At 45.5% G+C, this 21,880-nt stretch overlaps 1 long non-coding RNA gene across 1 annotated transcript in view; it reads right to left on the bottom strand.

The window, feature by feature from the left end:
- Window positions 1–5,945: 5,945 nt before the first annotated feature.
- Window positions 5,946–21,880, bottom strand: part of LOC138247367 (uncharacterized) — a 95,137-nt gene continuing 79,202 nt past the window's right edge. Inside the window, exons 2-3 of the long non-coding RNA XR_011194471.1 lie at window positions 8,456–8,622; window positions 5,946–6,282 (exon numbers count right to left, since the gene is read on the bottom strand). This is a non-coding gene — a long non-coding RNA (uncharacterized lncRNA). The remainder of the gene's footprint in view (window positions 6,283–8,455; window positions 8,623–21,880) is intronic.

The raw sequence follows: 21,880 nt of genomic DNA, 5'->3' as shown, positions 1-21,880 counted from the left end.
AAGGAAGGTTGATCAGGAAGGCACAGAAAGGCCGATAAGTAGCCTTTCACAGTCGCAACTGCACAACCCTTCTGTGCTAAAGAAAGGGCAAACAGCAAAACATCAGATAAACGGGCCTTTAAGGGATCAATTTGCCTCTCTCCACACCAGGTAACAAATTTTGCCCATCTGTTGGCCTAGACAGTTTTGGTGGAGTGTCGCCTGGCCGATAAAATAACATCAACCACTTCTGGAGGGAGAGAAAAAGAACTTAGATTGCCCCATTCAATCTCCAGGCATGTAGGTGCAGGCTCTGGAGGTGGGGCTGTAGAACCTGCCCTTGAGACTGCGAGAGGAGGTCTGCCCTGTGAGGGAGACGGAGCGGAGGGTACAGTGAGAGTTGGAGAAGGTCTGAGTACCACACCCTTCTTGGCCAATCCCGAGCTATTAAAATGTCTTGGGCCCGGTCTTGGTGAATCTTCCTCAGAACCCGAGGAATCAAGGGTATGGGGGGAAACGAGTAAAGTAACTAGCCGTACCAAGATATCTGAAACGTGTCCCCAGTGCTCCTTGCACTGGATACTGGAGGCTGTAGAACGACGGGCAGTGCGCATTCTTCCAAGTGGCAAACAGGTTTATCTGTGGAAAAACCCACATCTGGAAGATGTGAAGAACCAAGTCTGGATGGAGACGCCACTGGTAATCGGCCGAGAAATGCTGTCTCCGACTGTCCACACATACATTGAAACCCTAGCCAGATGGTTTGCTGCTCTGCAAATCCAATGGTCCTGTGCCTAGGACCAGAGCCGCAGAGCATCTCTGCAGAGAAGGTACGACTCTACCCCTCCCTGCTTGTTGATGTACCACATTGCAGTAGTGTTGTCCGTCAAGACCTGAACTGACTGACCACGAAGGGATGGGAGGAAGGCCTTGACAGCCAGAAGTATCGCTCGTAATTCTAACAGATTGATGTGAAACATCTGTTTCACTGGAGACCAAAGACCTTTGATCTCCAGGTCCCCCAGATGAGCTCCCCACCCTAGAGCGGAAGCATCCGTTATGACTGTGGCCACTGAAGGTGGAAGACAAAACGCCTTCCTTGGGAAAGGTTGCCACCCAGAGCCCACCATCGTAGATCCACTGCAGCGTCTCTGGAGATCGTTGACTCCTCGAGATCCCCTTTGTGTTGAAACCACTGCTTGCGGAGGCACCACTGGAGAGCCCTAGTGTGCCAACGTGCATGAGTGACCAACAGAATGCAAAAAGCGAACAGACCGAGCAGACGTAGGACCTTGAGGTCTGTAACAACAGCTAAATTTTGAAACACTAGAATCAACAACTGAATGTCCTGAATCCGCTAAGGCGGAGGATACTCCAGATTCAATGTCGTATTCAGTACTGCCCCTATGAACAAGAGACGCTGAGAGGGCTCCAAGTGAGACTTCAGCACGTTTACCGTGTAGCTCAGGTTGAACAACAACTGTGTTGTCATTGGCAGGTGATGCAGTGCAAGCTCTGGGGACTTGGCTTTTATCAGCCAATCGTCCAGGTAAGGGAATACAGACACTCCCTTCCTTCTGAGGTTTGCTGCAACCACCGCCATTACCTTCGTGAAGACTCAAGGTGCGGAAGTAAGACCAAAAGGAAGGACCGCAAACTGGTAGTGTTGCAACCCTACCACAAACTGGAGGTACTTCCTGTGTGATCTCAGAATGGGGATATGAAAATAAGCATCCTGCAAGTCTACAGACACCATCCAATCCTCCTTGTTCAAAGCCAAAAGCACCTGCGCTAGAGTCAGCATTTTGAATTTCTCCTGTTTGAGGAACCAATTCAAAATCCTCAGTTTCAGAATAGGCCTCAATCGACCATCCTTCTCGGGAATCAGGAAATATCTCGAATAACAACCCTGACCCCCTTTTGTGCTCAACTTCACTCCACCATTTGATAAAAGGACTTGAACTTCCTGCTGCATCAACAGGAGATGATCTTCTGAACAAAATGAAGAACGGGGAGGGATGAAAGGGGGAAACTCCCGAAAAGGAAGGGCATAACCTTTCCCCACAATACTTAGCACCCAAGAGCCCAATGTGACTAACTCACACTTGTGGAGGAAATGAAATATCCTGCCCCCTACGGGAGAAGCATGACTTAAGATGGATGGACAACTAGGGCTGCTTTCCTTGTTGTGTTCCCCCACAGGAAGAGGATGAGGCAGGGTGCTGTTGGGTGGCTCCTCGTGTCCTAACCCTCCCCCGCCCTCTAAAAGATCTAATGAGAGGGTTGGCAGGCTGTTGAGTGCTGGACTGAGGCCTTCCAAAATAAGTGGATCCACGGCCAAATCCCCTAAATCTCTGAAAGGATATGAAGAGAGTAGATGCAGAAGCCTGTAGCCCCAAAGATCTTGCAGTGGCCCTGCTGTCTTTGAAACGTTCTAAAGCAGAGTCCGCCTTGGCACCAAACAACTTTTCGCCATCAAACGGGAGGTCCAATTAAGTTGCCTGGATGTCTGTGAAAACCCAGAAGACCTTAGCCACGCATGTCTCCTGGTGGCCACGGAAGTACCCATTGCCCTGGCTACCGAGTCTGTTGTATCCAAACCAGACCGGATGATCTGTTTGGCCGCCACTTGGGTGTTCAATAGGAGCTTGTCAATTGCCCTTGCATATCCTGAGGCAAGTTAGGCACCACAGCTCTAGCTGTGTCCATCAGGGCATGAACATATCTACCCAGCACACAGGTAGCATTGACTGATTTTAGGGCCATACTACAAGAGAAGAAAGTCTTTTTGGCTGCTTGCTCCATCCTCTTGGGCTCCCTGTCCGATTGAGTAGCAGGAAAGGAACCAGGTGCAGAATGCGCCGAACAAGAGGCCTGGACCACCAAGCTCTCAGGAGTCGGATGTTGGGATAAAAATCCTGGATCCCCAGGAGCAACCCTGTACCTCCTTGCTACAGTCCTGGACACCGCTGGAGACGTCACAGTCTTTCTCCAAATGTCCAAAATAGGCACAGTAAGGGCGACATTGAAAGGGAGCAGGGGCTCCGCTGAAGTGGAGGAAGGATGCAATACCTCTCTCAAAATGTTTGTCTTTACTTCCGCAGATGGCAATGGAAGCTCCAAAAATTCCGCAGTCTTCCTTATGACAGTGTGATAGGAAGCTGCCTCCTCCGTAAATTCACCCGGGGATGAAAGATCCCACTCAGGGGAGATATCCAGTCCACTAGCTGAGTCCAGACTCTGAAACTCTCCCAAGGGCTCAGAAATCTCTCCTTCCTCCAATAACTGTCGCTGGTATTCTTGCTCTTCCAAGAGCCTCAATGCTCTCCAATTCGATCTCAGCCTGGCCTCCAACCTCTGCATCGACAGAGAAGTTGCCGACGTTGACGATGCCGGCTTCAGGACAGATCGACATGGCATAGGAGATGGAGATACACTTCGGCACCAGAATTTACTCCATCAGCGCCATCGGCATCATTTGAGGCGACATCATCGGTGCCGAACCAGCACCCTCAGCCTGATAGAAAGGCACACACGGAGCCGACTTATATGGAGCCGGTGAACCCAAGGAGAACGCTAGTGGGCCCGTGGGACCAGCCGGGGCACCAGCAGGGGTCATAGCTTTATTAAAAATGCTGAACATAGCATTTAGAAAAGCTGCCGGATTCACTCCCGGATACGGGAAGGCAGGAAACCTTTGTTGTTCTTGTGGCGGTTGGGTCGGATCTGAAACCGGTGCCACTGGCTCCTGAACCAACACAGGTGAAAAGTGAGTCGGAGGACTCGTCGGGGACTCGACCATCTCGATCAGTGATGGTGCCGGAGAAGTCTGAGGACTCGGAGGTTGGGGAGTAATAGTAGGACTGACCTCCCACGCTGTACAATGTTATCTAGAAGGAGACCGAGATTGAGACTGATCTCTAGAAGAACGGCGTCGAGAATCGTGCCGGCGCCGCTTCTTGTGTGATCTCGCCGACTTATGAGATGAAGAGTCCCTGTCTTAGACCTCCAATGACTCTTGTGTCCTCTCTTGGCTTTTGCTAAGAACAGTTTAGCCTCTCTTTCTTTTAACACCTCTGGATTCATCCTCTGGCAAGAAACGCACCCTTCCAAGTCGTGGTCCGAACTCAGACACCACAAACAGTCTTCATGAGGGTCCGTGACTGACATACGACCCCCACACTCCTGAGAAGGCTTAACACCTGATTTCTTAGGCAGAGACATTGTAACAAGTACAATAAGACACCTTCGAAAAAGTAGCTGTTCAAGAACTAGGAGAAAACAGTTAGCGTTGAAGGCACGGAAAAAAGGGAACTGATGTCAGGACGCCCGGGAGGACCTCTTATTACCACGATGATGTCAGACAGAGTCGCGTGTGGAGCCGTGCAATTGCGACGTCCTCGTTGACGTGAAGAGCTTGGAAGAAAGTTTCCATTGAATGCTGGTGCATTGGGAGAATTCATAAGGTGAGGTAGTTGTATCCATCAGAAAAACTGCTAACCATTTTTCTACTTCAACTTTTACTTTTAGTAGGTGTCCCTCAGTGAAGAAACAAAGCTAATGTATTAAATTGAAACAAAAATATTGAAAAGCAACTTTAATTTGAAATGGTCTTTATCGTATTTTAAATGATGTTAATACATGTTTTACATGCCAAAATTGTGTGCTTTGACTCCTAGAGCCAATTCGGAACGCTGGCTCTGCTCTAGCTTGGCCAGCTCAGTGTGTTTTCTGGCTAGTCTTCCTCTAAATGTGGGCTGTTTTAACCTTGATGATTTATTCCTTCATAAGCAGACGTAGCTCTGCAGTGCAATGATTTCTCTGAGTAAGTGCCTCAGCAGCTGTAAAGCTTACAGTTCAGAGCACTACAGGACTTTCAGAGGCCTTCTTGCAATGCTCTTTCTGATCAGGGAGGTGCAGATCACCTCTTAATAGGTTCACTCTGCATTTTCACCAATACCACTAGGATGACTGAGGAATCTGTAGGCTGTGGCATTGCAGAAAAAACGCAGTAGCCTACCTCCTAAATCAGTATGGCTGGCAAGTATGTGTTTGGGGGGTATGTTGCAGGTTACTTAGGACTGGTTCCAAATGACTTATTTGCTTGCGTAAGGCTTGGAAACCCAGGTGTTCAAAGGAAGGTATGGGGAAATTTGAAGTCAGACCAGTGAAGGAGGCTCTGAGATTTCAAGTTTAGGCTTATTTTAGTTTTTTTTATATAGCACTTCTAAGAGCTCCATCATAAAACAAGAGAGGAGTAAGGTGTAAAGACTGTATGTCATTGCAGACAAACATTGTACATCAGGCAAGCGTTACATTAAGGTGTCTGTCAAACCCATACATTGCAGGGAAGGTACACTTTGCCTAGCGAGGCTCATCAGAACCAGCATGCAGGGCAGTGGGCGAGGGCACACTGCTTGATTTGTAAATAAAAACGTGACAGTGCCCAAAGCCCTCCTCATAAATACGCGGCTCCTGCAATTAAGAGTGAGTGTGCTGAGGGGGCAGGGAGTGGCTGTAAATGTATTGAAAGGCCAGAGATGGCTTCAGGATTACGCTGCCTCAGTTTTCCTTGTTCACACATTTAATTGCAGCAGCGTAATCCTGAAGCCATCTCTGGCCTCTTCAATACATTTACAGCCACTCCCTGCCCTTTCCGCTCACTCACTCTTGCAGCTTTCTTCTTTCTCCCTTTGTGACGCTTTTTCGTTTTTCTCTTCCTCCGTCTTTCCCATATGTGTCTTTTCCTTGCAATAAAAGCTTGAGGCAGAAAATTAAGCGCCAGTCCTCAAAAATAAGGGCTGGTGCTCCGCACTGGAAACAACAAGCACAGATTAAGCACTGCTAGGGTGACAGTTAAGGGCACAATTGTGGTATCATCAACAATGTCTCAACAGGTATCAATGAAAAATTAACATGAATAATGAAAAAATCATACAAAAACCAGAAAAAGGAAGCTTCAGGGTATTTTGCAAATTTATTTCAAAATTAGTTCAACATAAGAATACAATAGCATCCACATTTATCCAAGAGTGTGCAGTGACTAAAGAAAAGTGAACACATAGTGCTCCTAAACAAGTGCCCAAAACGCATGTGAAACACAAATAATGAAGTAACATGAAAAGCAGATGGCATATAGACAAAAAAAAAAAAAAATACATGAAATTAGCAAGTTTGTAGAGATATCAAAACTATCATGTAAGACAAAAAGCCTTAGTTTGCTGTTTTAATTGTCGACGGCATTTCAACCATGTTTATATACAGTCATCATCAGGACCAAGGATGCACGTAGAAATTGTGGTGCTGTTAATGGAAAAAAGAGATCTTTTTAGAGAGAGGAAAGATAGAAGTACCAAGGCTGCCAATGAAATTGCAAGGATATAAAACTTACTGGCCTACTAAATCAAATTTCTCAATGGCGACCATCAAAAGGAATGTGGTAGTACCTCCAGAATCAAAACACAAATTGCCACCAAAAGAAGCGGAGGGTCGGTTGCTAATCCCTTAAAAATGATGGGAGAAGTAATCATTAATCAAATATACCGCCCCAAAATGTAGAAATCCTACATGGCCAAAATATGAATTCGGAGATCCATGGGAGAGTCATCCAAATTCCACCACTCCATTATGAATGAATGAATCAGAATTTTCTGTATACAAAATAAAATTAAAATGAATCAACACGATCCCCACAGATGTAGTAATCGGTCATAGAAGGGAACTTAATGTATGTAAGGTGTACCTCACCTGAATACAAGGGCATTTGCTTTTGAATCAACACATGAGGCATCAAAAGGAAATAGATTCCAAAAGGGGCAAAGGTAACCCGAGTCCAGGGTGACAGGACTAAGCACCAGTATTTCAGGCATGCTGGTTAGGACTATTTCAGTGTTTGGTGGTACTACATCTGGGTTAAAGCTACCGGAGCCTCTAACGGAGCAGGATTACCTCAGTGGTGCTTTGTCTAGCAGCTTCATAAGTTATTTCTGGAGAGTCTGCCTAAAGCTGTCCATTGACACGTCGGTTCGCACCAGGCCTCTCGACGTCCCTGCACGTTGCTTTGTTTTCCCTTCTTTAACTCCCTCAGCTTAGGTAACCACCTGCTGTGCTTTGGTAAGGCTTCCCTTCGTGATTTCTTCACACTCCTCTCTACTGCTCTGCTTGATGTCTTTTGGTCTGAAGGATTCCACTTCCTCCCTGGCTGTGGTGAAATCTGGTATTCACTTCAATCTCCACACAGCATCTTTGGGAGGAGGTTGGGTTAAGTGCTGTTAGTGGTGCTTATATGCTGATACAATGTTAACTGTATTTTCTTATGAGTGGGCCGAAGTGACCTTCCGCTGTGCAGTTTCTCATTTGTCTCCTCCCCTTCCCCTTTTCCCTCAAGATCTCCAGGGCTCGCCTAATGTGTGCATCAGGAATCGGTTTGGCCACTTCAGACTGGCATAGAGGTGGATAAAGTGGGACGAGTCCCAGCCCCACTACCAGCTTTCCTCATTATAATATAAAGACAAACTTAGAGCTCTGCTGCAGGTAATGGCCAGATTCCTTGAAAACTCTACTGCTGATATGGCCATGTCTCTGTCGGTGATCTGCCCCTGCGGTTAGCTAGACCCACCCACACCTCCACAGTTGATAGGACACAGCCATGCCTGGAACGAGTGGCTTGGTACAGCAAACAAGGCTAAGCGCTTGCTTACAATGCCTCAAACAAAGTACACCTAGTTGTCTCTACAAGCCACAGAGAATGGCGATGTGCAGGGGGAAAAGGGATCACGCTTCTGGTGACTCAGGAAAAGTGGACATAATTCGTGAAGCACTTCAATCCTCTTCAATCATTGAGTTCTTAGTGTGTTGTTTAAAAAAGAGCTTGCGGAAAGCAGATAATAAGCACGTAAGGTTACTGAACACCTGTTCATTCAGTCACATTGGGATAGCTGAGGAGGTTAAGAGTCTGCTGCAGCGATCTGAATATAACCTGCACTTTGCAGGTTTAGAAGTCAGTAGGGTAGCTTGGTGATAATGCATCTGCTGTACTTGTGTGCTATTTATATTTTATATTGCATATGTGATAATATCATGAATCCGAAGTCCAAAGAGCAATGGGATACTTCAGAGAGAAAGGGTAATGTTGACAGAAGCCTTTCGAGGTGTTGTACATGGAGCAGTATCTGTGCTTTGGGTCCGGATGAACTCATTACCAAAAACAGACTGTAATGAGGACGTGATGGATAGTAACATGGAACTGTAACATTACTAGACAGTGCAACATATTGATAGGTTTTACATTAGACACTTTAAGAATTTGAGAGGTGGGAGACGCAGCAGTTTACCCCAAATCACAAACTCACAATGAAACCAGTATGAGAACCCGTTCTGCGGGTTCCTAGGGCACAGTAATTGGATTTCAACATGGTAATAATAAAAGCTGTTTCCTGGACATAGAGGGCGGGATGTGGTAGCCTGAATTTGTTACCTGATATGCCTCTCTGCTGTCCGATGGAAAAAGGCCTTCTAACGTGCAGCAATCTGAATTTAGGAATATAAAGAAGTAACATTGCCCATTATAGGTCTGGCCAAATGGACTGTCTTCATAAAGATGAAGAGGTGCATGGACAGCTCGATGCATATCCGTTACTGCTCCTGTAAAAACAAGCAAATAGGAAGAGGGCTGTCATATATTTTACTTCTGCACTCCCACTTCACCTACCTTCTTCTGCCCTTCTCCAAAAAACAGGAAAGTTGATGTTTCTCATCCTTCCCCCTTTCGATTACAACAAACAGCACTTGGAAATTGTGTGCCTCGAAGCCTCCTTCAAGATCAAAAATTAAATAAAAGAAAACATTTCTCAGTAGAGAAAAGGCAAGGTGCGCACTTTCAAATGTAAAAGGGTTCTCGGCAGTAGCTGGTTATCCAGTCATCAGGGCTCAATGCTTAATCCTGATCTCACTTGTTTTGTTCGTCAGGTTGTGTGTGTAAATGGAAGAGGGGTGTGTTGAAGTGGTCAACTGCACGGTTCAGGGAGCAATGTTTATTTGCACCAAAGAAATGCAGATCTCTGGGGAAACCAACAGAGTCGCTGCCTTAAATAACTCTGAGGCCCTAGACTCAACTACCAACGGGAGAATACCTTTATCAGGTGAGTGTAACATCCCACAATACCTCCTCAAACTACACCCCTGTTCTAACCCAGGATCAGCACTCCATAAGGAGAAGTAAGGCCAAAGCCTTAGAGCACCACATCTAGTTGGCATCGAACAAAAAGGACTGATAATCAGATCATCTTTCTTATAGGTATTTTGCCAAGTGCACCAAACATCCTTGACCACTCCTGCCTCCAACACAATAACTCCCAGTTGACTTTTATACATTGCTCATAAAAAATCAACTAAAACAATCAGCCTGCCTCACACATCGAACAAACTCCAACATGTAGCATTCTTTGTCTTGACCTCTTCGAAAGCAATGCAGATGATATAGCTCAACTCATTAGATGGAGTCACCTGATACAATCATAGACCACTTGATAAGGTCACGCGATCATCTCCTGGGCCAACCATTTGGTCAAGACTGATACCCAGGTAGTGGAAGCAAAGGCTGGATCTGCAGCGTGCTGTGATCAATGCTGAGCTTCAGGCAGTCTTTAGGTCACAGGGGGCTCTGGGTTGGGCTCTGGCTTTCAGGGAAGGCCTGGATGAGGACAGAGCAATGCGGCAAAATGCTTCTCAGTGCCACAGAGCTCAGGGGTTTTGTTGTGGAGTGGCATCTCTGTCAGACATGTGGAATTCCAAACGCATAATACGAGGAACTGCTCTGTGACCCTTGCTGGCTCTAACAGAGACAAGACAGGGAAAAGTCAGTAAACAGTCCCATCCTCAGAGCGTGGGGAAAATACACATCTTGGCTGCAAATGGGATTTCCACCGTATAATAAAATACATTTGGAAACCAATATACTATATTAAACTTCAATAAAAATAAAATTATTGTCATAATAAAAGGGTTTCAAGGTGCACCTGGAAATGCCTCTTGGGAGGACTAACTGCTGTGGTTCTTTGCTGAATTTGCGGCATTGATTTGGCAAAGATATATCCATCATATCCAAAGCAAAACTATGCTTACACCAGCTTGAAACGGCTATAAACAACATGTATCTATCACTGGACCAGAGGTTTTATGTTCTGACTACTTTGTTTACTGAGGTTCATACTGATAAATGTGTGCAATAAGATCGATCCTTCAAAATATAGTAAACAAAGGTCTGGAATAGCCCAGAGGTTTACTGACTTCTCTTTCTTTAAAGAAAACTGCAAGCATTTAGACACTCGGTGGCAGGGCCCAGATATCGATGTCAGCTGTGATAGGAAACGCCCAGAACAAAGCATTGGGAACAACACGGACATTTTCCACGCAAGCGTAACCATGCTTGCCTGAACAACACCTGGCTTTTTCTATGCCTTAACCATGCATGTTCTGAATTACACATATGCGTGGTTAAGGCAGAGAAAAAGGCGGAGAGGATTGGGACAGGACGCGGTCAGGTAAGTGGGGTTGGGGTAGTTTTTAGGGATGGGGGCGGATAAAGGGCCTGGGTGGGGTGGTTGGGCTATTTTTGTTTTAGGGATGGGTGGGGGGTGTTTGGCATTTTTTTTTAAGGGTAGGGCTTGGGGTGGTGGGTCGCGCAGAGTTAGTGGTTAGTTTTCAGGGGTGGATAAAGGGGTGGGGAGGGTGGGCTATTTTTTTTCAGGGACGGATGTGGGGGTGTTTGTTTTTGTTTTGTTTTTTAGGGAGGATCGGGAGAGGGCGCAGTCAGGTATGTGGGGTTGGGGGTAGTTTTTAGGGGTGGGGTGGATTAAGGGCATGCGGTGGGGGGATTTGGGCTATTTTTTTTTTTAGAGGCAGGGGAAATTTTGTTTTTAGGGCGGGTGAGGAGGATGGGGAAGTTTTGTTTTTAGGGGCAGGGGTCGGGTAGTTTTGTTTTTAGGGTGGGTAGGGGGGTTGGTTGTTTTTAGGGCGGATGGGGGGTAGGGAAGGTTTTAGGGCTCGGGTTAGGTGAGGGGGATGTTGGGGTAGTTTAGTTTTTAGGGGCGGGTGGGGGCTCGGTGTAGTTTTGTTTTTGGGGTGAGGGGTCAGGTAGTTTTGTTTTTAAGGGCGGCGTGGAGGGGTCGGGGTAGTTTTGTTTTTAAGGTCAGGGTAGTTTTGTTTTTAGGGGTGAGGGTCAGGGTAGTTTTTTTTTTTAGGGCAGGTCGGGCTAGTTTTGTTTTTAGGGCGGGTGGGGAGTCGGGGTAGTTTTGTTTTTAGGACGGGTGGGTGGTCGGGTTAGTTTAAGTATTAGGACTGGGGTACTTTTGGGCCTTAGGGAGGGTGGGGGAGTGGCGTGATAGAACCATGCATGCCGTTCCCACACATGCCTTTACTAGGCATGCTTTTACAACGAAAAATCATTGTAAATGCATGCGTGGTAAAGGCATGTGTGGAAACAACGCCGTTGTTGTTCCGACCGCGTTGTTAAGGCATAAGTGGTTCCCGCATGCATTGTTCCATCATGCAACTACAGTGACAGCTGATGCTGCTAACTGAAAGGAAAGTTTAACAAGTAACAAGAGTATATTTTTCCCAAAGAGGAATATCTAAGTATTAGGATCATTAAAGCTGTTAATCAACTTCAGGGATTCATTAAGGATAATCAACTCCGATTTACAATAACATATTGAACTCCCTCCCAGCTGAACGCTGTGACAGCTTTAATTTATTTTTTACTAATAAAATCTCTGTGATCCATGCCTCTTTTCCACAATAAGGGCCAAAAACCTGTAGCGTACAATCAGGACAAAACTGATGTTATTGATCATATCCTGAGTTTGTGCCTGAACCCATGCCTCTTGAGGTCACACCTTCTTGCAGAACATCTCAAGACCCATTGGCTTTGTGGAAGACCCTTCACCACCCTTAGAGACCTCTAAATATACCAAAGTTGACGGCACCTCTAAAAAGGTAGGTGATTTTATTGTTTGCTGTCATCTGCAATAGTGTTTCCATAGCCAAACTGCAAAGTTCTAACTTCTTTGTCGAAAACGATTCTTTTAGATTTCATCATTTTGAACTGCTTTCACCTCTTCACAGGCCTTCCTAAGATGGGGTTGAATCACCTAAAAATGTCTGTCACGGAGGTAAGCATGGGTTGGTGACGCCCCTGTTGACGTTCCAGGGTTTCCAGGCTCTTAAATAAGTACAGAAGGCTACTTTAACCACCCCACTCTCCTTCATATGCCATCGTCAGGGCTGCAGCTGATCTTGCACATGCGCAGAACTCAGGTTACAATGAAAGGGGTTGGGGATGGCATGCCACCACATTCTGAAAGAGAGCCAATCAAGAGGTCGGCTTTGGCCTAAGGTGCCAATGTACTATTCCAGCCAACGCAAGACCTATCTTGTGAATTATGCAACAGATGATGAATAAAGGTATAACAAAACTCTTTCAGATTCAAAAGTAATTCTTTTTAACATTTGTAAGAGGTTTATTTCCATGCAATGCATCGGATTATGTCTCTGCCTCGAACTGAATACTGTGCAAAAAATAAGGGACTGTAAAGCTGCCCGAGCAATTGCAGTGCGGCTGAGACTACTTGCAAGCATCCCACTTACCAGCTTTGTGTTTTCCTCAGTGCCTGCAAAAGGCAGGCGTTACTGTCCAATTAACGTCTGAGCACCACACATAGCTCCCTCCTCCTTTTCATAACAATATTTTGAGGTTAGGACTACCCACTTCATGGGGTTGTGATCCTTTTCTATTTTGCAAGGGTTCCATGAGGGGCCTAGACCAGCTGACTCCAGAGGCAATTCCAGAACAAGTAACTAGCCCTCTTCCAACCATGCTGACCTTCAGGCAGACCCTTTGTACTTTATCGCTCCTCATGAAGACAACGATACTCGAGTGAGCACTCCTGCCTACAGGCTTGCTTCATTCTCTGAGGTTCTGGACCAAACCGGCTTTGGACTTCACAAATCCTCTCTAGTAGAATGGGAAGAGTTCTCAATCCTCCAACAATTCTCCAGCTGCCAGGAAGGGTAACCCAGAGTTTAAGGTGGATGCAGTAACCGCAGCACCACAAACCTGCCAGAAGTCCGGGTTATGATGACATTATGGCCCGAGGTGAGAGACAGGTAAGGCAGTCCTCTTGTGGTCCTGTGAAGATCCCTTATTCTATGCCACAACAATATTAAAATATTTTAAACCATGTACAGAGGAATGGTTCTGTACCTACACACACTGAGCTGAATCACTTATAGATGTCCACAACGTTTGCAGTTAAGGAAAGTGAGGCACAGTGGGGTAAAAACGTTTGCAGAAGATCTTGCAGCATTCCGTTTGGGAGACCTGAAATTTGAGTCCAGGAATCCTAGTGTTAGACTTGGCATCCTTTTTGTAGTCTCCCCTAACTTCTTGCCTCTACTTCCCAGGCTGAACTCTGTTTTGCTGTTTTTGTTACTCTGGGCACTTTACCACTGCTGAACATTGGTAAAGTGCAAGTGCTCCCAATGTGAAATTGTATGTGTAATTGGAATTTCCATAATTGGCATATTTGATTTACTAGTAAGTCCCTAGTTTTAACCCCTTCATTGCCAGGCCTTTTCTCCTCCTGTGCCGGGCCTTGTTTTGGCTATTTGGGGTAGTCTGCACTTAGGCCTCATACCTTTTTGTCCACATGAGCTACCCTTGCCAAATTTGCGTCCTTTTTTCCCAACATCCTAGGGATTATAGAGGTACCTACAGTTTGTGGGTTCCCCCGGGGGAGATCAAGAAATTTGCCAAAATACAGCAACATTTTTTATTTTATTTTTTTTAATGAGAAAAAAGGCTGCAGAAGAAAGCTTGTGTGTTTTTCTCCCTGAAAATGGCATCAACAAATGGTTTGCGGTGCTAAAATCACCATCTTCCCAGCTTTCAGGAACAGGCAGACTTGAATCAGAAATCCCAATTTTTCAACACAATTATGGCAGTTTACTGGGACATACTCCATTTCTACTATTTTCTGTGCTTTCAGCCTCCTTCCAGTTAGTGACAGAAATGGGTGTGAAACCAATGCTGGATCCCAGACAGCTAAACATTTTTGAAAAGTAGACAAAATTCTGAATTCAGCAAGGGCCATTTGTGTAGATCCTTCAAGGTTTGTCTACAGAATGTAACAGCTAAAATAAAAAAATATTGAAATTGAGGTGAAAAAAGAGCCATTTCTGTCCACATTTTCTTCTATAACTTTTTCCAGCTACGGCATATTTTTTAAAGCAATATACCGTTACGTCTGCTGGACGTTTCTGGTTGCAGGGATACATAGGGCTTGTAGGTTCATCAAGAACCCTAGGTACCCAGAGCCAATAAAGGAGCTTCACCTTGCAATGGGTTTTCATTGTATACCGGTTATACAGCAATTCATTAGGTGAAAAATAATGAGTGAAAAATAGGTATCAAGGAAACCTTTGCATTTCTAAAATGGGCACAAGATAAGGTGTTGAGAAGCAGTTCTCTGAATTCTGAGGTCTCCATACTAGCACGTGAATTACAGGGCATTTCCAAAATAGATGTCTTTTTTACACACTGTCTTACATTTGGAAGGAACAAAATGTAGAGAAAGACAAGGGGCAATAACACTTGTTCTTCTATTCTGTGTTCCCCCAAGTCTCCCTATATAAATGGTACTTCACTTGAGTGGGTAGGGTAGGCCTGATGCGACAGGAAACGCAACATGAACACATCACATTTTTACATTGAAATCTGACGCGTTTTTTGGAAAGTGCCTAGCTATGGTTTTTGGCCTCTAGCTCAGCTGGCACCTAGGGAAACCTACCAAACCTGTGCATTTTTTAAAACTAGACACCTAGGGGATTCCAGGATGGGGTGACCTGTGGGGCTTTCACCAGCTTGTGTTACCAAGAATCTTTTGCAAACCTCAAAATGTGGCCAAAACAAAACACTTTTTCCTCACATTTTGGTGATAGAAAGTACTGGAATCTGAGAGGAGCCACAAATTTAATTCCACCCAGCATTCCTCCAAGTCTCCCGATAAAAATGGTACCTCACTTGTGTTGGTAGGCCTAGTGCCCGCGACAGGAAATGCCCCAAAACACAACCTGGATACATCACATTTCCCCAAAGAAAACTGACCTGTTTTTTGCAAAGCGCCTAGCTGTGGATTTTGGCCTCTAGCTCATCCGCCACCTAGGAAACCTAGCAAGCATGGACATTTCTGAAACCTAGACACCTAGGGGAACCCAGGATGTGGTAACTTCTGGTAACTCTCACCAGGTTCTGCTACCCAGAAATTTAGCAAACCTCAAAATATGGCCCAAAAAAACACTTTTTTAACACATTTCGGTGCTCCCAAGTTCTGGAATCTGAGCGGAGCCACAAACTTCCTTCTACTTAGCATTTCCCCACATCTCCTGAAAAAAATGGTACCTCACTTGTGTGGGTAGGCTAGAGCCCACGTCAGGAAATGCCCCAAAACACTACATGGGCACATCAAAATGATCAAATAAAAAACAAACTGTTTTTTGGGGAGGGCACCTGCGTTTTTGGTCCTGGACTCAGCAGCCATCTATGGAAACTTACCAAACCCAGACATTTCTGAAAACTAGACATCCGAGGGACTCTAGGGAGGTGTGACTTGTGTGGCTCTCCCAGTGTTTTCTTACCCAGATTCCTCAGCAAACCTCAAATATAGCTAAAAAATCTCATTTTCCCCACATTTCGTGTGTGGATCACCGCACCAGCACAAATTTCCTACCACCCAACATTCCCCTCCGTCTCCCGTTAAAATGATACCTCACTTGTGTAGGTGGGCCAAGTGTCTGTGGCAGGGAAGAGCCAAAAACAAGTTGAAATTGAGGGGGAACCAAAGCGGGTCCAAAAGGGCAGTTTGCAAAAAAACGTTTTTAGGCTGACAAGTGGGGCAGTATTTTTCTCGGTATAGATGTGACAATGCTGGGTGGTAGGAATTTTGTGGATTCCTGCAGATTCCGGAAGGTTCCATCACAAAAATGTGGGGAAAATGTGTGATTTCAAGCAAAGTTGGAGGTTTGCAGGGCATTGTGGGTAAGAAAATGGTGCGTGTGCATGTGAAGCACACCACCCTGGACTCACCCAGATGTTTAGTTTTCAGATGTGTCCAGGTCTCACAGATTTTTCTACATGGCAGAGTCCCAAAGTCCAAAAAGTGCAGCCCTCACCAATCCAAGTGGGGCGGTTTTGAGAGTTAGACAAGCTCTCATGGTCCAAATGTAAAACCATAACCCAAAATAATCAAATGTCCTCTTGCTTGTCGTTGGGATAAGATCTTTTAGTGTGCGGAGGTAGAGCTGAAAGTCTGTTACCCCCCTCAGTGGGGTGGAGGCATAACCCTGCCCATACTGGTTAGTAGCAACCGCCCCACTATTTTGTTTAATTCCCTGGCATCTAGTGGGCTTTCTGCCTCCCCTAGGGAGTGGATCGGGGGTAACTGACCCATCTGCCCACCTGTGGGCAGAACAACTTTGTTCCCATTTATTTGGGGTGGGGTTATGGCCATACCTGCGCCCTCTTTTTTTGACAAAAATTCTTCCCTGGTCTCTGGTGGGCTTTCGGGGCAGATGGGCCTTACAAAAATAAGCTGATCTGGGCAACAGTAATGTTCCCCCCATGGGGAGCAACCCTTGCCCAAGGGGCTGCCCCCCCAAAACAAAACACACACACACCAAACCCTGGTGCCTAAGTGGTATCTGTCTCTCCTGGGGGCAGACCGGCCTAATAGAAATAGGCCGATCAGCCCCCAAGGGGACAGAGATTGCCTAAAATAAATTTGCCCCCAGGGGTCGCTCCACATCTGTAAAAAAAGAAAAAAATGAAAAATCCCTGGTGCCTAGTGGCTTCTGCCCCCAAGGGGGGAAGAAATGGGCTAAAATAAATTTGCCCCCACCCCAGGGGAGCGAACCTTGCCTGAGGGTTCGCTCCCCTTGCGTGAAAATAGCTAATAAAAAATCCCTAGTGGCTAGTGATTTCTGCCCCCATTGGGGGAAGATTAGCCTAAAAAAAATAGGCCGATCTGCCCCCAAAGGTGACAGAAATGTCCTAAAATAAAATTGCCCCCCAGGAGAGCGACCCTTGCCTAAGGGAGTCGCTCCCCGTTAGAAATAAAAATAAAGAAATTCTCTGGTGCCTAGTGGTTTCTGCCCCCCTCAGGGGGCAGAGCGGCCTAATTAAAATAGGCCGATCTGCCCCCAACGAGAGCGGAAATGGCCTAAAATAAATTTACCCCCCCAGGGTCGCGACCCTTGCCTAAGGGTTTGCTCACTTTGCGTGACATTGGTGCAACGCTCCCCGTTAGTAAAAAAAATAAAGAAAATCCCTGGTGGCTAGTCATTTCTGTCCCCCCTTGGGGGCAGATCGGCCTACTTAAAATAGACCGATCTGCCCCCAAGGGGGGCAAAAATGGCCTAAAATAAATTTTCCCCCCAGGTGAGCGACCCTTACTTGAGGGTTCACTCCCCTGTAGTGAAATGATCATGAAAAAAATAGCTGGTGTCTAGTGGATTCTGCCCCCCTTGGAGGGCAGATTGGCCTAATAAAAATAGGCTGATTTGCCCCCAAGGAGGGCAGAAATGGCTAAAAGCAATTTGCCCCCCAGGGGAGCGACCCTTGCCTAAGGGGTCACGCCCTATGTCTAAATAAAAATTGCTCCCCAGGGGAGCGACCCTCGCCAAAGGGGTCGCTCCCCTTCATTGTTTATTTACAGAAAACAAAAATCCCTGGTGTCTAGTGGGCATTTCTGCAGCCTGATCGCTTCACGACTGGGCTGCAGAAATGCTCAGAAAGACATGGAAGGGAAGGCAAGGCCTTTCCTTTTATGTCTCTGTGCTGTCCCCCACCCCTGATCGGAACAGAAATGTAAGCATTTCTCTTCCGATCGCGCTGGAAGCTGAGCTTCCAGTGCGATGGGGGCGGGCTCTGATGAGGTCAGTGCGCAATAGTGCACTGACATCACGGGGACACGATTTCCCTTCTATCCCTGCCCTGGGGGGTGGGGAGGGGTGGCCTATGGTGGGAGTGCTAGCACTCCCCCCATGAACCGGTGCCAGGATGTAATGGTTACGTCGTCGGCACAGGAGCACTGGGCCGGGGGAAGTAACCATTATGTCTGCGGCACACGAGCTGTTAAACTGCCAATCTGACTTGGCAAGTGTACCCACTTGCCAGGCCCAAACCTTCCATTTTATACATGTAAGACACCCCTAAAGTAGGCCCCAGGTAGACCCATGGGCAGGGCACAGTATATGCTAAAGGTAGCACATGTAGTGATGTATTTTTACAAGTCTTTACAGTAAAATTCTGCCAAATTCGTTCCTCCATGTTGCAAGGCCTATCTCTTTCACAGGTTAACATGGGGGCTGTCTTTAAATATTCTTAAAGTGCAGTTTCCCTGTGAGAGCAGATTGACATGTGGAGTTTGGGGTCTCTGAACTCACAATTTGAAAATACATATTTTAGCAAAGTTGGTTTTTAGATTGTTAGTTTGAAAGTGACACTTTTAGAATGTAGGCATTTTCTTGCTTAAACCATTTTATGGCTCTGCCTGTTTATCGATTCCCTGTCTTGGTCAGACTGACAGTTGGGCTGTTTATGAATCCCCTCTAGACAGTGAAACAAACAGAGCTGGGGTGTAGCCTGCATTCCTGATGAGCCATCTGGGCTAGAGTGGTGGGGGAAGTGGTCACTTACACCTGAATGGGCTGTGCCTGCCCTCACACCATGCAGTCTCCAGCCCCCTGGTGTGTGTCTGAGGCCAGGCCTGGGTAAGGCAGGATTCTGTAAACAACAGAGACTTTTCTTTGAAGTTGGGCAACCTCAAAGGCAGAAAGGGGTATAAGTATTGTACCCCGAACCTTCCGTAAGTCCCGAAGTGCTGTGTCACCGACGTCCGTGACACCCGACTTCACCATAACCGATGGATATCAACCCGCCGGAAATGCGCGGATTCAGCGCTTTGCACCAACGCCGCCTCACCTCCACCTCTCCGCAGCAAGGACTCAACACCTCTTCGTGATGCCTCTGCGCCGCAGCAACGGAACTGATGCCGCATTGGATCCAGCGACACCGCAATCCCCGACTCCATGCACCAGCTTGTTTTCTCGTTTTCACAAGGTATCTTACCAAGGGGTCCGTGTGACTCCGTGACTGGCACCGTTAGCGTTGGATTATTGGGAACGACTCCATCACGATGCTGTGATATCACCACTTCAAAGCATTTGTGTTCCTAAGCGATATATTGAAGTTTAATCTTTAAAAGTTCAGAACTTGACTTGTGTATGTTGGATGTTTGTTGTTTTGGTCGTGTTTTACTCAGATAAATATTGGCTATTTTTCTAACCTGGTGTTGAGTCATTTTGTATTGTTTCCACTGTATTACTGTGTGTGTTCGTACAAATACTTTACGCATTGTCTCTGGGTTAAGCCTTTCTGCTCGTGCCAAGCTACCAAGGGTGTGAGTGGAGGTTAACCAGGTGTGTTTCTCCTTTGCCCTGACTAGAGTGAGGGTCCTTGCTTGGACAGAGGGCAACCTGACTGCCAACCAAAGACCCCATTTCTAACACCTGGTCACATGTAACTTGATTTAAAAGAGGTTACTACATGAGGGTCTCCATGAAAATGTAGGATCCACTATCTGAGCCTCAGACTGTTTCAGTCCTATTTGGAATTGCCTCCATGGCAGACGGCACTTTGGCAGAGACACCACTGTTCAACGGATATGCCTTAAGCTAAAGCTTACACCTCTGATGATGGTTTGAATCTTCCTCTCCATCAAAAGTATCAGGTCCGCTAATATGTTTAATGCAGTTGGACCTATGAAAGATTGCCATACAATGTGACTTGCACTTTGACGGAAAGGTGACTAAAATCCATAACATGCTTGAAACAAAACATTACAGTATCTAGACCAAATTAGTGGGTACTGACACTATGACCAAATCAAACATTGACTCTTTTCCACACAATATTTTCATGAAAGTTCTACCCCATTCATTGATAACTTGACCTCCCTTAATACTCAGGAATAATCACAATATAAAGAAGAAATCAAACACCATTAGCTGGAATGTTCAAGGTCATAATACATAAACGAACGAATCCTATTTGGTAGCAAGGCTTTTTGAAGAACAACATTCACTGGTAGAGATTACACTTCAAGTTGTGGAGCGTATTCCACACTCACCAAGCAATGGTGATAGAAACTGACTGTTAAATCAAAAATAGATCCTTTGTATTAAATAGATCCTTTGTATTAATAATTCAGTAGCCCTGTACCACTGCCCTTTGTCTAGATTTGTCTGTAGAAATACTACAAGCATTCAATACAGTAGTCCCAAAAGAACAAACAAAAGGGAGGATTTCAATTCTTATTTATTAATCAATTGTGTGGACATTGCCTATGCCAAAATCATATATTTTATACAAATATCCTATTGGAAGATATTAAATGCATTGATTTTCTTTTCTTTGTTTAATTTTCCAGTCCTAAAGTTTCCTTTTTGACCGTATAATAAGACAGTACTAGATGAAGTAGATGATGATCTCCGAAATGTATTGAAATGATATATGAGCCGTACTGAGTTGCAGATAGTATTGAAAATCTGAAGTGTGGAATCATTGCGCAACAAAATGTCCAATTTTTATAATAAAATAAAACAAGGAGTAATTGCATTTTATGCTGCTTTGAATATTTTGAACATGAGTGGTATTAATACTGTTATTATTCTATGAAAGGTTATTTGATCTTTCACTTGTCTATGGTGCCAGTGTACTCCCACTACAGGGCTAAATGTTAATTGCACTCATTTAATGGTGAACATTCTATTATCAGTGGGAGACATTAGTGGAATTTCTTCCATAGGCTCCCCTCCTCAGGGGTTCCTCCTATTACGAGGACAGATTCTGTAATGGTGAAACTACATACCTCCATGGCAGAGAATTGTGTCAGAATTCTCGTGCAACTGTGATATCTCATAGTCTGCAATCCCACCACTGGAGCTACAGGTGTCCGAGTAACAATTTGTTGCAAGAGCCAAGACTCCCAAAATAATATTGTGGTGCCAATTCAAATTAATAAGAGTGACTAATTTTGGATGTGCGGAAATTGAAACAAATAACTGTAGGAATGAAAGCAGAGTAATCTTAAGTATCAAAATGAGATACCAAAGTCCGTATTCATGTTTGTTGCATCAATTTGTAGCCTGCTCAGTTGAATTTTGATTTCTGAAAGTCATTGATCAGTATGTCTGTCTAAGAATCTGCTGTTTTAAGGCATACTCCTTTCCATGTTTCACTCAGGATGTGGTGGCATTTTTAACTTTGGGAAGAGTCTACTGAACAGCTCACAATGCATGTGCTTTGACCTTTTAAATCTAGGAGCATTGGTTAACCCCGATTGTCATTCCTGACTCTTTAATAAGGCACAGTAATGCGGCGCAGAAAGTGGACCAGTGGCTTAGAGGTCACATAGCTGCAGTGTAGTTTTACACCATCCACATAAGTGGTTTTAACAGCATGACTTTGGAATTCTGACCACAACCTAAATTGTCGCAGACACATTTAAAAGGTAATAGCCCTTATGACAGTTAAAAAACATCTACTTCTCAATCCGCCACAGCTTCCTTAGCTCTATACTATAGCCTTAGAACCTGCCGTAGCGGGCTCTAACGACCATTAAAGGCCCCCTCCTGCGTTAAAGAGGGCCTTTAACATGGGAGAGGGCCTTTAATGGCCGGTAGAGCCCGCTACAGCAGGTTCTAAGGCTATTAGAACATTCTGCCGCTATTTCTCATCCAGACTCGGAAAAAGGGCAGGAGTGGCAGTGCTAATGGCCAGACACTT

Source organism: Pleurodeles waltl, chromosome 7, assembly GCF_031143425.1.
Source record: "Pleurodeles waltl isolate 20211129_DDA chromosome 7, aPleWal1.hap1.20221129, whole genome shotgun sequence".
NCBI lineage: Eukaryota > Metazoa > Chordata > Amphibia > Caudata > Salamandridae > Pleurodeles > Pleurodeles waltl.
The sequence above is the reverse complement of the archived record's forward strand: the minus strand, read 5'-3'. Positions and strand labels throughout refer to the sequence as shown.